The sequence below is a fragment of the Pseudophryne corroboree genome, chromosome 9 (assembly GCF_028390025.1).
Source record: "Pseudophryne corroboree isolate aPseCor3 chromosome 9, aPseCor3.hap2, whole genome shotgun sequence".
In the NCBI taxonomy this organism is placed as follows: domain Eukaryota; kingdom Metazoa; phylum Chordata; class Amphibia; order Anura; family Myobatrachidae; genus Pseudophryne; species Pseudophryne corroboree.
The window spans coordinates 293,359,396-293,379,959 of NC_086452.1; positions in this window are offsets into that span (position 1 = coordinate 293,359,396).

The window sequence follows — 20,564 nt, forward strand, 5'->3', positions numbered from 1 at the left end:
ATTGTCCCTGTAATTAATCCGCCATGGGCGGATACTCTGTCAACTCTGTTACAGCAATTAAATCAGTCCTTGGTTAAACAGACACTTAACACTCGCTCCCCTAGGACCAATGGGTCATCTAAGCGGGCAATTTCTTCCTCACAATCCACGCATGGTTCGGATACTTCATCCGATGAAGATGGGGAATATACTGATCCATCAGACACTGATGCAGCTGCTTCTGATGAGAAATCTGTAACACAGGTTTATGTACCTGACCTAGCGGAGGCTATCGCATTGATTCTTCAGATTGATGACCCTCCAGACACGTCAAAGAAACCTGAAATGTTCAAACGTCAGAAGGTTACTAAATTGGTTTTACCACATTCTGAACATTTAGTTGACATACGTCAGGAATCCTGGGAGTCTCCAGGAAATACATTTTCCCTGTCTAAATAGATGCTAGCACGGTATCGCCTCACTGCAGAGTTAAGTAAATATTGGGAAACACCACCTCCGGTGGACTCACATGTTGCACGTCTTGTGGTGTCTTCTACTCTGCCTGTCACTACCATCACCTCTCTGAACCGACGGATAAGTGTGTGGAGGGTTGTTTGAAGTCTATTTACACTCTTGCAGGTGTTGTACTTAGACCTTCTGTAGCAGCTTCTTGGGCTGCAAAAGCTATTGAAGCCTGGGTTCCAGAAGTTGAGGCCGAGCTACATCTGTATTTTTCTAATAATGCCAGACAGTGTCTTTCATATATTACCACAGGAGGCGGCTACTGATGCCGGCATGCTGGCGGCCAAAGCGTCTACTACGCTCGCCGGATTCTGTGGTTGCGGTCCTGGTCTGTGGATCTGGACTCCAAAAAGACTTTGGAGGTGATCCTTTCTAAGGGAAACATCCTTTTTGGGGAAGATTTGAACAAGATTGTTGCAGACTTAGTGTCTGCTAAAACTGCATTTCTGCCAGGTACTAATCCTTCGGCTCCGAAGGCTAAGAGTACCACCTCTCTTTCCTTTCGACCTCCAAGTAAAGCAAAGGGTCAGGGGTACCCAAAACAGGCTCACACTTTCAAAACCTCTAAGCCCAAACCTAAATGTTCCTGGGCTGCTTGTCAGCCTGCTTCCAAACCAGACAAGCCTGCTGCATGACGGGGCGGGCCTCCCCCTGTGGGAACCCAGGGTGGGAGTCCGACTTCTGCGGTACGCCCAGGTATGGTCACAGACCACTTCAGACGCTTGGGTAAGGGAAGTCGTCGCTCACGGATACGGCATCTCTTTCAAAAAACGTCCCCCTCGCCAGTTTTGCTCGACAAATATCCCTTCGGATCCGTTGAAAGCAAAAACTCTACATTTGGTAGTACAACCCCTCCTGGGCACAGGAGTGATAGTGCCGGTGCCACTGGCTCAGAGAGGCAGGGGGTACTATTCAACGCTGTTCCTAGTTCTGAAACTGAATGGATCCTCCTGGCCCATTCTCAACCTCAAGTCTTTGAACAAATTTGTGAAGGTATCCAAATTCCGTATGGAAACTCTTTGCTCTATTGTTCTGGCCTTGGAACTCAAGGACTATATGGTATCCCTGGACATACAGGATGCTTACCTACACATACCTATTGCCATGTCACATCAGCAATATCTGCGGTTAGCTATTGGCAACCTACATTATCAATTCCAGGCCTTGCCTTTTGGACTGACCTCGGCTACGCGAATCTTCACCAAGGTCATGGCGGTCATGAGGTCCCTTCTCCGCCATCAGGATCCTGCAGTATCTGGATGACTTTTTGATCCTGGCAAATTCCCCAGAGGTTCTCCTCCGTCATCTGGAACCGAAGGTCCAATTACTGCAAGCCCACAGGTGGCTCATCAACTGGAAGAAATCCTCACTGGTCCCTGCTCAGAGCATGGTGCACCTGGTGGCATTACTGGACACACACAACCAACGGTTGTTTTTGTCTCCGGAGAAGGTCCTGAAACTTCAGGACATGATAAGATGCTTCCTCTCTCACCCATGTGTGACGATACACTCGGCGATGCAAGTACTAGGCCTCATGGTGTCGGCTTTCGACATGGTAGAGTACGCTCAAATTCATTCTCGCCCTCTGCAGCGGTTAATCCTTTCCAAGTGAGACGGCCTGTCTCACCGTATCAGGTCTCCCATGATTTCCTTGACTCCGGAGGTTCGTCTGTCTCTGAGCTGGTGGCTCCAGGACCAACGATTGAGCAGGGGTCGTCCTTTCTGGATCTCCAACTGGATCCTCCTAATGACAGATGCCAGTCTGCGGGGTGGGGTGCGGTGTTGGAGCAACACTCTCTTCAGGGTTGGTCGACCAGGGAGGAATCTCTCCTTCCGATAAACATTCTGGAGCTATGGGCAGTGTTCAATGCTCTGAAACTGGCCCTACCTCTGATACAGAACAGGCCTGTTCAAGTACAGTCGGACAATGCCACCATGGTGGCGTACATAAATCATCAAGGCAGCACTCAAAGCCGCATGGCAATGATGGAAGTGTCAAAGATTCTTCTATGGGCAGAACGCCATCTGCCAGCCATATCGGCAGTGTTCATTCTGGGGGTCCTCAGCTGGGAAGTGGACTTCCTCAGTCATCAGGACATACATGCCAGAGAGTGGAGCCTTCATCCGGAAGTCTTTCAACTCCTAGTGGACAAGTGGGCCTACCTGATGTAGACTTGATGGCGTCTCGACACAATCACAAGGTTCCGGTCTTCGAAGCAAGGACAAGGGATCCTCATGCAGCATTCGTGGACGCACTGGCATGTCCATGGAACTTTCGGCTGCCATATGTGTTCCCTCTGGTGTCACTCCTGCCCAGGGTAATAAGGAAGTTCAAGCTAGAAGGAGGAATACTACTTCTAATCGCTTCGGCGTGGCCCTGACGGCATTGATTCTTAGACCTGCAGGGTCTCTTGATAGAGCGTCCTCTTCTACTTCCGCAATGCCTAGACCACCTCGTTCAGGGCTCTTGTGTCTACCAGGATCTGGCCCGACTGGCTTTGACAGCGTTGCTCTTGAAGCTTCAGTTCTGAGGGCCAAAGGATTTTCTGAGGCGGTCATTCAAACTATGTTGAAAGCCTGTAAACCGGCTTCGGCTCGGATTTATTATAGGGTCTGGAATTCTTACTTCACCTGGTGTGCGGCTAAGAATTATGATGCATGCAAGTTCAGTATTGCCAAGCTTTTGGCTTTTCTGCAACAGGGACTGGACTTAGGCCCTCATCTGTCCTCCCTCAAGGTTCATATTTCAGCCTTGTCGGTATGGTTTCAGAGAAAAATTGCGTCTCTGCCTGACGTTCATACTTTCGCTCAGGGTGTTTTACAGATTCAACCTCCCTATGTCCCTCCTATGGCTCCTTGGGATTTGTCAGTTGTTCTGGATGCCCTACAAGAGTCTCCGTTTGACCCTCTTGAGTCTGTGGAACTTAGGTGGTGTCACGATCCGGGTATCTGGACGCCATTACTTACCCTTCAGATGCCTCCTAAGGCGGGCTCAGCGTTCCAGGACCAGATTCCGCTGTTCCTGAGTTTCCACATGCAGAGTGTCAGAGTGGTGTTTTCATCAGCCGCGGCCTCCGCTGTGCCCGCATGGTTAAATGTGCATCTATCAGCCTGGCGTCTCCTGTCTCCGGTGGCCGGCGCCGCCATTACTGTTTCCCAGACCACATGGATTACAAACCAAACTTCCCTCCAAGTGTCTGCATGGGCGCAGCCATCTTGGATTCTGTCATCTGATCATTTCCACCAATCTGCTGTTTGTATTGTTGATTTGCATAATTGCCTAGCCAACCCCTTCCTTGCTGCAGGTATAAGTAAGCTGTGCCTGAGCAAGGAAGACGTCAGTGCTTTGGTTGTCAAACCTAGTTCCTGTTTGTCTCTCTTCTATGATTGTCTTCCAGGTTCCAGCTCCTGTCTCAAGACTTCCACCATAGAGACCCGCACCAGCATTCCACCTGCGGTGTAGCCTGACTTTCCAATCCATTGTGGATTCATCTGTTTCCAGCTACAACACTACCTGCTTCCAGCCTCAGCTTCCAGCAGAATACAGCTTCCCTTAAAGGGCCGGTGTCCTTTCTACACTTTACCACTCTCCACCGGAATTATTATTTCTCCGCTCTCAAGTTCTACATTTCAGTTCACATTTCATCGCTCCCAAAGTTCATTTATTATTTAACTGGTTCCAGCCAGTATCCACTCCGTGCTAACAACAGTCTGGTTCCAGCCAGTATCCACAGCAGCTGTTTTACCTTCAGCAACCCAGCTCTTCCTGGAACACCAGCTGGTACAATCCTGGGTTATCTCCATTGCTACAGCCGGGCCTGGTAAGGACTTTCCATCTAGAAGATCATAAGAACTATCTCACACTACCAGTGCCCTGTGGCTCCTGCCATGCTGTAGTACTCAGGAACTGTATTTATTCTTTGCTGACTTTTACGTTTTCTTTTATTGCTGCTGTGATGCGGAGTTGTCATAATAAACATCATTGACTTTTATCTAAGTTGTCGTGGTCACGCCTTCGGGCAGTTATTATTCATGTTACTTACATGTCCAGGGGTCTGATACAACCTCCCAGGTTCCGGTACATCTCAGCCCCTACAACTGAGGCTGCCTCCCGTCAGCTCAGGCCCTCAGTTGTGACAGTAAGCACTGACCTAATGAATCCAGCCGGAGACCAGGATCAAGCGGCCAGGCCGATGCAAGAACTGGCAGCCCGACTAGAACATCAGGAGGCTGCACAGGGCCACATCATCCGCTGTCTCCAGGATCTCTCTACTCGGCTGGATGGGATTCAGACCACTCTCCGTGGATCAGGCGCGTCTGGTGCGTCAACCACAGTGACTCCAGCTATAACCCCACCCACCTTACCCATTCCTGCTCCACGTCTTCATCTTCCAACGCCAGCAAAATTTGACGGATCTCCAAGATTCTGCAGGGGATTTCTCAACCAGTGTGAGATTCAGTTTGAGCTACAACCTGGCAATTTCCCCAGTGACCGTACAAAAATTGCCTACATTATTTCTCTTCTCAGTGGCTCAGCCCTCGATTGGGCATCACCGTTATGGGAGAGGTCCGACACCCTGCTATCTTCTTACACTGCATTCGTGTCAACATTCAGGCGCATCTTCGACGAGCCAGGCCGGGTAACTTCAGCTTCGTCTGAGATTCTCCGTTTACGCCAGGGATCACGTACTGTAGGACAATATCTTATACAGTTCCAGATCCTGGCATCCGAACTGGCATGGAACGACGAGGCCCTGTATGCTGCATTCTGGCATGGTTTATCCGAGCGTATTAAAGATGAGTTAGCTACCAGAGACTTACCCTCCAAGTTAGATGAGTTAATCTCACTTTGTACGAAAGTTGACTTACGTTTCAGAGAGAGAGCAACTGAGCGTGGAAGATCATCTGCTCCAAAATCTTCTGCTCCTCCTCCTCGCCAACTGTCACCAACTAAAGATGAACCCATGCAAATTGGCCGTTCCCGTTTAACTCCTGCTGAGCGCCGAAGACGTCTCTCCGAGTTTCTCTGTTTGTACTGTGCAGCTCCGTCTCACACCATTAATGCCTGTCCCAAACGTCCGGGAAACTCCAAATCCTAGCTCGCCAAGGAGAGGGCCGGCTAGGAGTAATGATCTCCTCTCCATCTCCTCAAGATTGTAACCTCCCAGTCTCGCTTCAAGTTGCTCAACGTTATCAGAACGTCATTGCCCTCCTGGATTCCGGAGCAGCTGGGAACTTTATTACCTAAGCCTATGTTAAACGGTGGTCCCTACCCACCGAGAGACTTCCTTCGTCCTTTTCCTTAACTGCTGTGGATGGCAGTAAAATTTTTGATACAGTTATTTCTCTAAGGACTCTACCAGTTCGTCTGAGAGTGGGAGTTCTTCATTCCGAACTTATTTCACTTTTAGTGATTCCAAGAGCCACACATCCTGTGGTCCTGGGCCTTCCATGGCTCCGTCTTCACAATCCTACAATTGATTGGACGACTACGCAAATCCTGGCATGGGGTTCCTCCTGTACTAAGACATGTTTGTTTAAAGTGTTGCCTGTCTGTTCCTCCTCCCCCAGGTCGTCTGATGTTCCACCTCCTCCATATCAAGATTTCACGGATGTGTTCAGTAAAGCTTCTGCTGATATCCTTCCCCCTCATAGAGAATGGGACTGCCCGATTGATCTCGTTCCAGGGAAGGTTCCACCTCGAGGCCGAACTTATCCGTTGTCTCTCCCCGAGACGCATTCTATGGAGGAATACATAAAAGAGAACCTAGCAAAGGGGTTCATTCGACCTTCTTCTTCTCCAGCCGGCGCAGGCTTCTTTTTTGTAAAGAAGAAAGATGGTGGTCTGCGGCCGTGCATCGACTACAGAGGTTTGAACGACATTACCATCAAGAACCGCTATCCTTTACCCCTGATTACTGAGCTCTTTGACAGAGTTAGCGGAGCTACCATCTTTACAAAGCTGGACCTGAGAGGTGCATACAATCTCATCCGGATCCGTGAGGGTGACGAGTGGAAGACCGCATTTAACACCCGTGACGGACATTATGAGTACCTCGTCATGCCCTTCGGATTGAGCAATGCTCCAGCTGTCTTCCAGCATTTCGTCAATGAGATCTTCAGAGACATTCTATACCGTCATGTCGTGGTCTATCTAGATGATATCCTCATTTTTGCCAACAATTTAGAGGAACATCGTTTCTGGGTAAAGGAGGTTCTGTCCCGTCTCCGTGTCAATCATCTCTACTGCAAATTAGAGAAATGCGTCTTTGAAGTCAAGTCCATTCCGTTTCTAGGGTACATTGTGTCCGGTTCCGGACTGGAGATGGATCCTGAGAAACTACAAGCAATCCAGAATTGGCCAGTACCCTTAACCCTCAAAGGGGTCCAGAGGTTCTTAGGGTTCGCCAATTATTACCGAAAGTTTATACGAGACTTTTCCACCATTGTGGCGCCTATTACTGCTTTCACCAAGAAGGGTGCTAACCCGTCCAAGTGGTCTGAAGAAGTCATGCAAGCTTTTCATCTTTTAAAACAGAGGTTCATCTCTGCGCCTGTTCTGAAACAGCCTGACATCGACTCTCCTTTCATCTTAGAGGTGGATGCCTCCTCCGTTGGAGTAGGAGCGGTGTTATCTCAGAGGGCTAAAGATGGTCATTTACATCCTTGCAGTTTCTTCTCACGGAAGTTCTCCCCAGCGGAGCGCAACTATGCCATTGGCGACCAGGAGTTGCTAGCCATCAAGCTCGCTCTAGAGGAGTGGAGATATCTGTTGGAGGGAGCTTCTCATTCAATCACCATCCTTACAGACCACAAGAACCTTCTATATCTAAAAGGCGCACAATGTCTCAACCCACGTCAGGCCAGATGGGCACTTTTCTTTTCCAGGTTCGACTTTAAACTCCAGTTCTGTCCGGGCTCTCAGAATCGCAAGGCCGATGCCCTTTCCCGCTCATGGGAGCAAGAAAATGAGTCAGAGTCTTCAGACAAGCATCCTATTATAAATCCGTTGGCATTCTCCACGGTAGGGATGGACTCTACGCCCCCATCAGGGAAAAGTTTTGTGAAGCCGACACTAAGGAAGAAGCTCATGCATTGGGCCCATGCTTCCCGTTTTGCCGGACATACAGGTATCCAAAAAACCCTGGAGTTTATCTCTAGGTCCTATTGGTGGCCAACTCTGAAAAAGGACGTTTTGGAGTTTATTGCATCTTGCCCAAAGTGTGCTCAACATAAAGTATCCCGCCAGTCGCCTGCGGGGCAACTGGTTCCACTATCTGTTCCCCGTCGACCATGGACCCATTTGTCGATGGATTTTATTACAGATTTGCCCATGTGCAACAAGTTCAATACCATCTGGGTGGTAGTTGACCGGTTCACCAAGATGGCACACTTCATTCCTCTCACCGGTCTTCCGTCAGCTTCCAAGTTGGCTCAAGTATTCATACAAGAGATCTTCCGACTCCACGGTCTTCCAGAAGAAATTATCTCAGATCGAGGAGTTCAATTCACAGCCAAATTCTGGTGAAGTTTATGTCAAGTCCTCCAAGTCAAGTTAAAGTTTTCCACGGCTTACCATCCTCAGACCAATGGTCAAACTGAGAGGGTGAATCAGGACTTGGAGGCCTTCCTCCGCATCTATGTGTCCTCCTCTCAAGATGACTGGGTTCAATTACTTCCCTGGGCCGAGTTCTGTCATAACAACCAGTATCATTCTTCATCTTCTTCAACACCATTCTTCACCAACTTTGGATTCCACCCTAAAGTCCCTGAGTTCCAACCGCTTCTAGCAACTTCTGTTCCCGCAGTGGATATCACCTTGCATCAGTTTGCCAATATCTGGAAGAGCGTACGATCAGCTCTGCTCAAGGCATCGTTCAGGTACAAGAAGTTTGCGGATAAGAAGCGTCGAGCAGTTCCTGCTCTCAAGGTGGGTGATCGGGTTTGGTTATCCACGAAGAATTTGAGGTTAAGAGTTCCCAGTATGAAGTTTGCACCTCGCTACATCGGTCCTTTTAAAATTGATCAAGTCATCAATCCTGTTGCTTACAGACTCCAGTTACCTCCCTTCTTAAAAATACCCAGGACATTCCATGTTTCCCTGTTGAAACCGCTAATCTTGAATCGGTTTCATTCCTCACTTCCACCAACTCCGAAAGTCCAAACTCAACGAGGCGTTGAGTATGAAGTGGCTAAGATCCTGGACTCACGTCACCGTTACGGTCAACTTCAGTATCTCATTGACTGGAAGGGCTATGGTCCTGAAGAACGCTCTTGGACCAATGCCTCTGACGTCCATGCTCCTGCCTTGGTCCGAAATTTCCACGCAAAGTTTCCTTTAAAGCCTAAGAAGTGTCCTGGGGCCACTCCTAAAGGGGGGGGTGCTGTCACGATCCGGGTATCTGGACGCCATTACTTACCCTTCAGATGCCTCCTAAGGCGGGCTCAGCGTTCCAGGACCAGATTCCGCTGTTCCTGAGTTTCCACATGCAGAGTGTCAGAGTGGTGTTTTCATCAGCCGCGGCCTCCGCTGTGCCCGCATGGTTAAATGTGCATCTATCAGCCTGGCGTCTCCTGTCTCCGGTGGCCGGCGCCGCCATTACTGTTTCCCAGACCACATGGATTACAAACCAAACTTCCCTCCAAGTGTCTGCATGGGCGCAGCCATCTTGGATTCTGTCATCTGATCATTTCCGCCAATCTGCTGTTTGTATTGTTGATTTGCATAATTGCCTAGCCAACCCCTTCCTTGCTGCAGGTATAAGTAAGCTGTGCCTGAGCAAGGAAGACGTCAGTGCTTTGGTTGTCAAACCTAGTTCCTGTTTGTCTCTCTTCTATGATTGTCTTCCAGGTTCCAGCTCCTGTCTCAAGACTTCCACCATAGAGACCCGCACCAGCATTCCACCTGCGGTGTAGCCTGACTTTCCAATCCATTGTGGATTCATCTGTTTCCAGCTACAACACTACCTGCTTCCAGCCTCAGCTTCCAGCAGAATACAGCTTCCCTTAAAGGGCCGGTGTCCTTTCTACACTTTACCACTCTCCACCGGAATTATTATTTCTCCGCTCTCAAGTTCTACATTTCAGTTCACATTTCATCGCTCCCAAAGTTCATTTATTATTTAACTGGTTCCAGCCAGTATCCACTCCGTGCTAACAACAGTCTGGTTCCAGCCAGTATCCACAGCAGCTGTTTTACCTTCAGCAACCCAGCTCTTCCTGGAACACCAGCTGGTACAATCCTGGGTTATCTCCATTGCTACAGCCGGGCCTGGTAAGGACTTTCCATCTAGAAGATCATAAGAACTATCTCACACTACCAGTGCCCTGTGGCTCCTGCCATGCTGTAGTACTCAGGAACTGTATTTATTCTTTGCTGACTTTTACGTTTTCTTTTATTGCTGCTGTGATGCGGAGTTGTCATAATAAACATCATTGACTTTTATCTAAGTTGTCGTGGTCACGCCTTCGGGCAGTTATTATTCATGTTACTTACATGTCCAGGGGTCTGATACAACCTCCCAGGTTCCGGTACATCTCAGCCCCTACAACTGAGGCTGCCTCCCGTCAGCTCAGGCCCTCAGTTGTGACAGGTGGCTTACACTTAAGGTCTTGTTTTTCCTGGCTATTGCCTCTGCTAGAAGGGTTTCAGGTTTGGGTGCCTTATCCTGTCGGTCACCCTATCTGATTTTTCACTGTGACCGTGCGGTTCTTAGTACTCGCCCTGGTTATCTGCCTAAGGTGGAGTCATCTTTCCACCTTAACCAAGAGATTGTGGTTCCGGCCTTTATCTCTCCTACTTCGTCTTCCAAAGAACGGTCTTTGGATGTGGTATGGGCTCTCTGTATCTATGTGAAGAGAACCGCCTCTCTTAGGATATCTGATTCTCTCTTTATCGTTTTTGGTTTTCACAAACATGACTGGGCTGCGAATAAGCAGACTTTGGCCAGATGGATTAGAATGGTGATTGCACAAGCTTATGTGCAGGCTGGACCTCCAGCTCCTGCTACTATCAAGGCCCATTCTACTCGGTCTGTTGGACCTTCTTTGGCAGCCCGCCGTGGCGTGTCCCTTTAACAATTGTGCAAGGCGGTTACGTGTTCCTCAGTGAACACGTTCATCAGGTTCTATGCTTTGATACTTCTACCTCCCAGGATGCTTCCTTTGGACGCCGGGTTCTTGTGCCCACTACAGTGTGTCCCCCTCCCATGAGTAACTGCTTTAGGACGTCCTCGATGTTATTCCCTGTGGAATACCAGTGTACCCCGCTGCAGAAAAGGAGATTTATGGTAAGACTTACCATTGTTAAATCTCTTTCTGCAAGGTACACTGGATTCCACAGGGCGCCCACCCTGACGCACTTAGCTTCTTTGGGTTTGTATGGCATTAGCCACTGGTACTTTCTCCTGTCGTGAGAATGTGGTTATCTGTGGCTACTAACTACTGTCGTCTCTTTTACCTGCTACTGCATTGGACTTGTTAACAAAACTGAGCTCCAGTGCCTGGAGGCAGGAATATAGAGGAGGCGGTGCAGTGCATCTTGGGAACAGTCAAAGCTTTAGCCTGTTGGTGCCTCGGATCAAGATCCAACTCTACACCCCCCAATGTTATTCCCTGTGGAATCCAGTGTACCTCGCAGAAAGAGATTTAACAATGGTAAGTTTTACCATATATCTCCTTTTTCTCTTATGTCCTAGGGGATACTGCGAATCCATTTAGTACCATAGGGTATAGACGGGTCCACTAGGAGTCTTGGGCACTTTAAGAAGTTGATTGTGTGTGCTGTCTCCTCCCTCTATGCCCCTCCTACCAGACTCAGTTTAGAAAATGTGCCCGGAGGAGTTTTCTGAATTTATTTTATGTTTATTATTTTCAGGCAGGACTGGATGGCACCAGCCTGCCTGCTTCGTGGGACTTAGGGCGGGGAACTGCCCAACCTCTTGAAGGGTTAAGGGTCCCTTTCCCCACTGACAGGACACTAGCTCCTGAGGGAACTATTTGCACGCCCCCCTTCCCCCACGGTGAGCATACATTCCCGCAGCTCGCCGCCACCCCTAACATAGCCAGAAGAAAGAAGAGTGGTGAGTACTAAGCCAGCGTCCCGGTTAGCAGGTTGCAAGCCATTATGGTGGCATGAAGGTACGGAGATACACGGCTTCTAAATGGGGCGGCTGGGTCTCCAGACTCAGTACACAATGTAGACGCACAGCTTCTGAGGGAGCGAACTGAGTCTCAGTACACTATATGTGTACACAGTACCCAGACTGGCATTACAGACTTAAAAGGGGGCTGACTCCATTTTAGGCACAAAATTACCTCAGCCAGTATAAAAAAAGAGCGGGAAGACCGTGCGCTATTGAAGGGGCGTGGCTTCACTATGAGTGGATCCAGCAGCTCACCAGCGCCATTTCTCTTATGTTCTAGAGGATATTGGGGTCCACATTAGTACCATGGGGTATAGACGGATCCACTAGGAGCCATGGGCACTTTTAGAATTTGATAGTGTGGGCTGGCTTCTCCCTCTATGCCCCTCCTACCAGACTCAGTTTAGAAAACGTGCCCGGAGGAGCTGGTCACAGTGAAGGAAACTCCTGAAAAGTTTTCTGCATTTATTTTTCTGTTTGTTACTTTCAGGCAGGGCTGGGTGGCACCGGCCTGCCTGCTTCGTGGGACTTAGGGGGGAGAACGGCCCAACATTCTGAAGAGTTAATGGTCCCGTTTCTCCGCTGACAGGACACTGAGCTCCTGAGGGAGTAATTTGCAAGCCCCACCACGGCGAGCGTACCCTCCCACAGCACACCGCCACCCCTAACAGAGCCAGAAGAAATAAGAGTGGTGATTAGAACGCCAGCGTCCCGATTAGCGCGTCGCCGGCGGTAATGGCGGCACAAGGGTAGGAGCGCAGTGCTGACAGGTTGCAGCTCCAGGTTTCAGAGTAAAATGTTGTGAGGTGTGTACCCGCGGTGAGGGGCAAACTGAAGCCACTACAAATACCCACACTGGCACCACTAGCTTACAGGGGTTTTAACCCACTGTTAAGCACACAAATTTCCTCGGCCAGTATAAAAAACCGGGAAGACCGCGCGCCATTAAGGGGGCGGGGCTTCACTATGAGCAGATCCTGCAGCTCACCAGCGCCATTTTCTCTCTGCAGCTTACACTGAAAACGCTGGCAGGGAAGCGCAGCTCCTCCACAAAGAGGGGGGAGCAGTATTATAAGTACTTATACTCTATTGAGGGTACTTAGTCTGCGCCTAGCTGAGATTATTATTAGCTAAAGGGGCGCTGTGTGGCTGGTTTCCTCATAACTCTGTGTCTCCCTAGAGGGCTCTGTTGGTTAATGTGTTCGTGTATGTGTGTTTGTGTTTGTTTGTGTGTGTGTGTGTGTGTGTGTGTAAACTTCCACATTACGATGTCTACGGAGTGTATTTCCTGTTCTGCAGAGTGTTTTATTTTCCCTGGGGGATCATTACACTGTACTCAGGACAGTACACATTCCAACCTATGATGGTTGGATTCCATAAAGGGAATGATTAAAAATATTTCAAATAAATGATCCCATAATGAGAAAGAGACGCAATACTTAAGAAAGTCTGTGGAGGAACTGATGAACAGAGATTCAGCTTCCGCACCAGCGCTTCGAACCCCTCCCATTTGTCCGCAAAAGCAATCTCTGGCCCATACCCTGCAGTCTGACGCTGACAGGTCAGACAGGGAGGAGGGGGAGGTGAACTCAAAGGGAAGGGGGGATGCAGCTCTGTCACAGGGAATAGAGGCTCTTGTAGAGGCTATCAGAGATTTTCTGCATATTCCTGATAAGGTGTCAAAGGAGTGTGAGGAATCAAGTGCTCAGTTACTTTTCCTGTATCAAAGGAATTGAATACCCTGTTGAAGAATCGTGGGTAAATCCTGATAAGAAATTTCAGATCCCTAAAGGGTTGCTCTCTTCTTTTCCTTTTCCTCTGGAGGATAGGAAAAGATGGGAAAAACCACCGATAATGGATGCATCTCTAGGCTGTCCCTGGTGCAGCCTCCCTAAAAGACATGGCTGATCGTAAAATTGAGACTACACTCAAATCATTGTACACAGCTGCTGGGCGTGGATCTCTAAAGCCATTGCTAAATGGTCAGGTAACCTAATTGAGGGGTTAGATTCCTTATCTAGGGGGTATGTTGTCTTATTCCTGCAGCATATACAGGACTCTGCTGATTTTATGGTGGAAGCCATAAAGGAAATAGGCATGCTTAACGCACGCACCACCGCTATGGCAGTGTCGGCACGCAGGGGCTTGTGGCTACGCCAGTGGACTGCTGACGCGGACTCCAGGAAAGGCGTGGAAGGCCTACTATTCACAGGAGAGGCCTTGTGTGGAGATGATTTAGACAAATGGATCTCCACAGCTACTGCGGGTAAGTCTACCATCCGAGAAAACGTATTCAGCTTCTGGTTTACAGTCCTTTCGGATGCCTAAGTTCAAGGGCAAATCCAGAGGTGCTTCTATGTCCTCCAGTGGCGCAGGAGGTAAACCACGCAAACCAGCAACAGCAGGTGCTCAAGAGCAGAGCTCAGGCTCTGCTTCCTCAAAGACTTCAGCATGACGGTGGACCGCAATGCCATGAAAGGCTGTCAGGTGGGAGCCAGACTACAATTCTTCAGTCAGATCTGGTCAAATTCGTGCCAGGATCCCTGGGTCATAGATCTTATTTCCCAGGGCTACAGACTGGAGTTCCATAAGCCCCCACCTCACAGAATCTTCAAATCAGGCTACTAAACAAGGGGTACTATTCCAACTTGTTCGTAGTACTGAAGCCGGACAGTTCAGTGGGACCAATTCTTAACCTCAAGTCTATGAACCCGTACTTACGAGTGTTTAATTTCAAGATGGAGTCTCTGAGAGTGGTGCTCTCAGGTCTGGAGGAGAGAGAATTCCTAGTGTCTCTGGATATTAAGGATGCGTACCTTCTCATTCCGATCTGGCCGCCTCACCAGGCTTATCTACGGTTTGCACTACAGGACTGTCACTACCAGTTCCAGGCCCTGCCATTTGGCCTCTCCACAGCACCGAGGGTGTTCAAGGTGATGGCAGAGATTATGTTTCTACTTCGCAAACAGGGAGTGAACATAATTCAGTACCTGGACGTTCTCCGGATAAAAGCGCCGTCCAGGGAAAGATTGCTGGACAGATTTGCTCTCTCTCATTCAAACTCCTCCAGGATCACGGGTAGATTCTGAACCTTCCGAAATCTCACCTAGAGCCAACACGGAGGCTCCCATTCCTGGGAATGATGCTGGACACGTAGTCACAAAAGGTGTTCCTTCCATTGGAAAAGGCATTGGTAATCCAGTTGGTAGTTCGGGATGTCCTGAAGCCAACCCCGGTGTGGGTGCATCTGTGCATTCGCCTTCTGGGGAAAATGGTGGCCTCTTATGAGGCGCTTCAATATGGAAGGTTTCACGCAAGACCCTTCCAGCTCGATCTGTTAGACAAATGGTCCGGATCGCATCTTCACATGCACCAGAGACTCCGTCTGTCACCAAAGGCCAGGCTCTCCTTTCTGTGGTGGCTACAGTCTTCTCACCTCGACGGAGGTTCGGAAATCAGATTTGGATTCTGTTAACCACAGACGCAAGCCTCAGAGGTTGGGGAAGCAGTCACTCAGGGGGTGCAGTTCAGGGAAGATGGTCAAGTCAGGAAGTCATCTTTCCAATCAACATTCTGGAACTCAGGGCTATATACAATGCCTTTCTGCAAGCTTCACCTCTTCTTCAAAATCAGGCAATCCAGGTCCAAACGGACAATGTGACGGCAGTAATGTACATAAACCGACAGGGCGGAATGAAGTGCAGAGCAGCAATGTCAGAGGTGTCAAGAATTCTCCTATGGGCAGAAAGAAACGCTGTGGCGTTGTCAGCGGTCTTCATTCTGGGAGTAGACAACTGGGAAGAAGACTTCATCAGTAGACACGACCTGCACCCAGGGGAGTGGGGCCTTCACCCAGAAGTATTCCAGTGCTTGACAAGTCGGTGGGGATATCCACAGATCGACATGATGGCCTCTCGTCTCAACAAGAAGCTCAGGCGGTATTGTTCCAGGTCGAGACCCACAGGCGGTGACGATAGATGCCCTGACAACTCCATGCGTCTATCAGATGGTGTACATGTTTCCTACACTTCCTCTGATCCCAAGAATTCTAAAACTAATAAAAAGGGAAAAAGTTCAAGCAATACTCATTGCTCTGGACTGGCCAGGAAGGGCCTGGTACGCGGATCTTCTGGAGATGCTTCTTGAAGATCCGTAGCCTCTACCTGTTCGCAAGGATCTTTTGCAACAGGGCCCTTTCGTCTATCAGGACTTAAGTTGAACGGCTGATTCTAGCCTGGAGAGGGATCCCTAACAAGGTTATCCCGACTATGATCCAAGCCAGGAAGGGGGTAACGTCTAAGCATTACCATCGTATTTGGAAGAAATACATCTATTGGTGTGAGAGCAGATATTATTCTGCGGTGGAATTTCATCTGGGGCGTTTCCTGCCTTTTCTGCAGGCGAGGATGTGGGCCTGCGTCTGGGCTCCATTAAAGTCCAGGTTTCGGCCTTGTTCATTTTCTTTCAGAAACAATTGGCTTCTCTACCTGAGGTCCAGACGTTTTTGAAAGGTGTTCTGCACATCCAACCTCACTTTGTTCCTCCCACGGCACCTTGGGATCTCAATTTGGTTCTGCATTTCCTCCAATCGGAGTGGTTTGAACCGTTACCGGAGGTGGACGTAAAGTACCTTTGGTGGAAGACCGTCACGCTGCTGGCCATGGCTTTAGCAAGATGTGTGTCAGAGATGGGGGCATTGTCTTACAAGAGCCCCTACTTATTTTTCCATTAGGACAGAGCTGAACTCAGGACTCGTCAGAAATTTCTTCCTCAACCAACCTATTGTGGTTCCGGTTGTTACAGACACCTCTGCTACTTCAAAGTCTTTGAATGTTGTGAGGGCTTTGAAGGTGTATTTAAAGAGGACAGCTCGTCACAGGAAATTGGACTCACTGTTCGTTCTTTATGATCCCAATAAAATTGGGTGTTCTGCTTCAAAGCAGTCAATTGCACGCTGGATCAGGCTTACTATCCAGCATGCTTATTCAACGGCAAGCTTGCTGTTTCCGAAATCTGTACAGTCCCTCTCTACTAGGTCGGTGGGTTCTTCTTGGGTGGCTGCCCGGGGTGTTTTGGCTTTACAACTCTGCTGAGCAGCTACTTGGTTAGGTTCGAACACATTTGCAAAGTTTTACAAGTTCAATATTTTGGCCTCTGAGGACCTTCAGTTTGGTCAATCAGTAATGCAGGAACCTCAGCACTCTCCCACCCGGTTTGGGAGCTTTGGTACTTCCCCATGGTACTAAATGGATTCCCAGTATCCCCTAGGATGTAAGAGAAAATAGGATTTTAATTACCTACCAGTAAATCCTTTTCTTGTAGTCCGTAGGGGATACTGGGCGCCCGCCTGGTGCTTCGTTCTTCCTGCACTGTTACTTGGTTCAGTAATGTTGTTTGGTTCAGCTGTTGCTGTTCCTGGTTTCAAGTTTGGTTAGCATGGCTTTCCTCTTGTTTTTGTGTGTGCTGGTTCGTAATATCTCACCACTTTCCTTTTTCTATATCCTTCTCTCAAAGTATGTCCGTTTCCTCGGGCACAGTTTCCTAGACTGAGTCTGTTAGGAGGGGAATAGCCAGCGCACACTGGCCCTCATTCCGAGTTGACCGCTCGCTGACGGTTTTCGCAGCGCAGTGATCAGGTTACTACTGCGCATGCGTATGCACTTCAATGCGCACACGCGTCGTACGGGTACAAACAGCATCGTTGCTGTGCAATGCTTTTAGCGACGAATCCATTTGCACAACCAATCACAAGGAGATTGACGGGAATTTGGCGTTTATTGGTGTCAACTGATCGTTTTCTGAGAGTGGTAGGGAAAACGCAGGCATGTCCAGGCATTTGCAGGGCGGGTGTCTGACGTCAATTCCGGGACCGGACAGGCTGAAGTGATCGCAAGGGCTGAGTAAGTTCAGACCTACTCAGAAACTGCAAAAAACTTTTTCGGCCGGCTCGGCTGCACATGCGATCGCACACTTGGACAGCGAAAATACACTCCCCGGTGGGCGGCGACTATACGTTTGCACGGCTGCAAAAGTAGCGATCAACTCGGAATAAGGGCCACTATCAAATTCTTAAAGTGCCCAAGGCTCCTAGTGGACCCGTCTATGGGGATCATTCTTTGCAGGGCAGCAATCAGGTCAGAACTGCGCATGCGCCGGTGCTGCAGTGCGCCGGCGCATGGCTGACAGCCGACGGCTGTCATTGCTTAGCGATCGCCTCTGCCTGATTGACAGGCAGAGGCGGTCGCTGGGTGGGTGGGGGCGGCACAGCGGCATTTGCCCACCGTTTTGTGGATGTGGTCCAGCCAATGCAGGCATGGCCGGACCGCGTGGGGGTCGGGCTGCAGTGGCCGCGTGACGTCACACGCAGCCTCTGAGAGCTGGGCAGCGACGAATAGCTCCCGGCCAGCATGCAAAATCAGGGCTGGCTGGGAGCTACTCCTGAAGTGCAAAAGCATCGCCACTGTGTGATGCTTTTGCACTTCTGCGACAGGACAGGGACTGACATGCGGGGCGTGCTAGCCCTGTGCTGGGCGTCCCCCTGCATGTCTGTCTTCCTGATCGTAGCTGTGCTAAATTTAGCACAGCTACGATCAAGTCGGAATCACCCCCTACACCCCATGGTACTAAATAGATTCCCAGTATCCCCTGCGGACTAAGGATTTACCGGCAGGTAATTAAAATCCTATTATTTTATGTCTAATAGATTTAATACATATATGTTTTTCCACACGTTACTAAATGTAATAAAAACATACGATTTGAACTATCTTCTGTTACTGTAGCATAAGTGCTGTGCATTATGCAAACACTGGCTGTATGCAGGTATTGCACCAACATGTCATGTTTAAGATACTGTTCACTTTAATGTGAAAACACAAACAGGGTTGTTTAAATGTATAAATATGTGGAAACACTGTAATGCAAAAATTGTTGCTAAAAGACACACATGGATAAACTGTTCCGTAGTAATTGTGAATACACAACTTTAAAGATAGAATGTTTACATATATCCAGAGAAATAAAGCCTACATACAACTCCACACAGGTCTGAGGTAGTGATGAGCGGGTTCGGTTTCCGAGAAACCGAACCCACCCGAGCTTTACCTTTTTTACACGGGTCCGAGCAGACTCAGATCCTCCCGCCTTGCTCGGCTAACCCGAGCGCGCCCGAACGTCATCATCCCGCTGTCGGATTCTCGCGAGATTCGGATTCTATATAAGCAGCCGCGCGTCGCCGCCATTTTCCACACGTGCATTGAGATTGATAGGGAGAGGACGTGGCTGGCGTCCTCTCCGTTTATATACTAGTTATATACTACACAGTTGATCTGATTGCTTAGCTTATTGTGGGGAGGATTGGGGAGCAGCTGTTAGGAGTACAGTGCAGAGTTTTGCTAATAGTGACCACCAGTTTTTTATCCGTTCTCTGCCTGAAAAAAACGCTCCATACCATATCTGTGCTCAGTGTGCAGTGCTGCATGATATATCTGTGCTGAGTGCTCACACTGCTTAATTGTGGGGACTGGGGAGCAGCTATAGCAGGAGTACAGTGCACAGTTTTGCTGACAGTGACCACCAGTATACGTTTGTCTGCCTGAAAAACACTCCTGTGGTGTCTTTTTTTTTTATACTATAAACGCAGTCTGCTGACAGTGTCCACCAGGTCCATTATACTGAATATAGCAGTACGGTAGGCCACTGCTGTACCTACCTCTGTGTCGTCACTCGTCGTCCATAAGTATACTAGTATCCATCCATCTACATTGTATACCTGTGGTGTCTTTTTTTTAGACTATAAACGCAGTCTGCTGACAGTGTCCACCAGGTCCATTATACTGTATATAGCAGTACGGTAGGCCACTGCTGTACCTACCTCTGTGTCGTCACTTGTCGTCCATAAGTATACTAAGTATCCATCCATCTACATTGTATACCTGTGGTGTCTTTTTTTCTTTATACTATAAACGCAGTCTGCTGACAGTGTCCACCAGGTCCATTATACTGTATATAGCAGTACGGTAGGCCACTGCTGTAGCTACCTCTGTGTCGTCACTCGTCGTCCATAAGTATACTAAGTATCCATCCATCTACATTGTATACCTGTGGTGTCTTTTTTTCTTTATACTATAAACGCAGTCTGCTGACAGTGTCCACCAGGTCAATTATACTGTATATAGCAGTACGGTAGGCCACTGCTGTACCTACCTCTGTGTCGTCACTCGTCATCCATAAGTATGCTAAGTATCCATCCATCTACATTGTATACCTGTGGTGTCTTTTTTTCTTTATACTATAAACGCAGTCTGCTGACAGTGTCCACCAGGTTCATTATACTGTATATAGCAGTACGGTAGGCCACTGCTGTACCTACCTCTGTGTCGTCACTTGTCGTCCATAAGTATACTAAGTATCCATCCATCTACATTGTATACCTGTGGTGTCTTTTTTTCTTTATACTATAAACGCAGTCTGCTGACAGTGTCCACCAGGTCCATTATACTGTATATAGCAGTACGGTAGGCCACTGCTGTACCTACCTCTGTGTCGTCACACTCGTCGTCCATAAGTATACTAAGTATCCATCCATCTACATTGTATACCTGTGGTGTCTTTTTTTCTTTATACTAAGTATAAACGCAGTCTGCTGACAGTGTCCACCAGGTCCATTATACTGTATATAGCAGTACGGTAGGCCACTGCTGTACCTACCTCTGTGTCGTCACTCGTCGTCCATAAGTATACTAAGTATCCATCCATCTACATTGTATACCTGTGGTGTCTTTTTTTCTTTATACTAAGTATAAACGCAGTCTGCTGACAGTGTCCACCAGGTCCATTATACTGTATATAGCAGTACGGTAGGCCACTGCTGTACCTACCTCTGTGTCGTCACTCGTCGTCCATAAGTATACTAAGTAT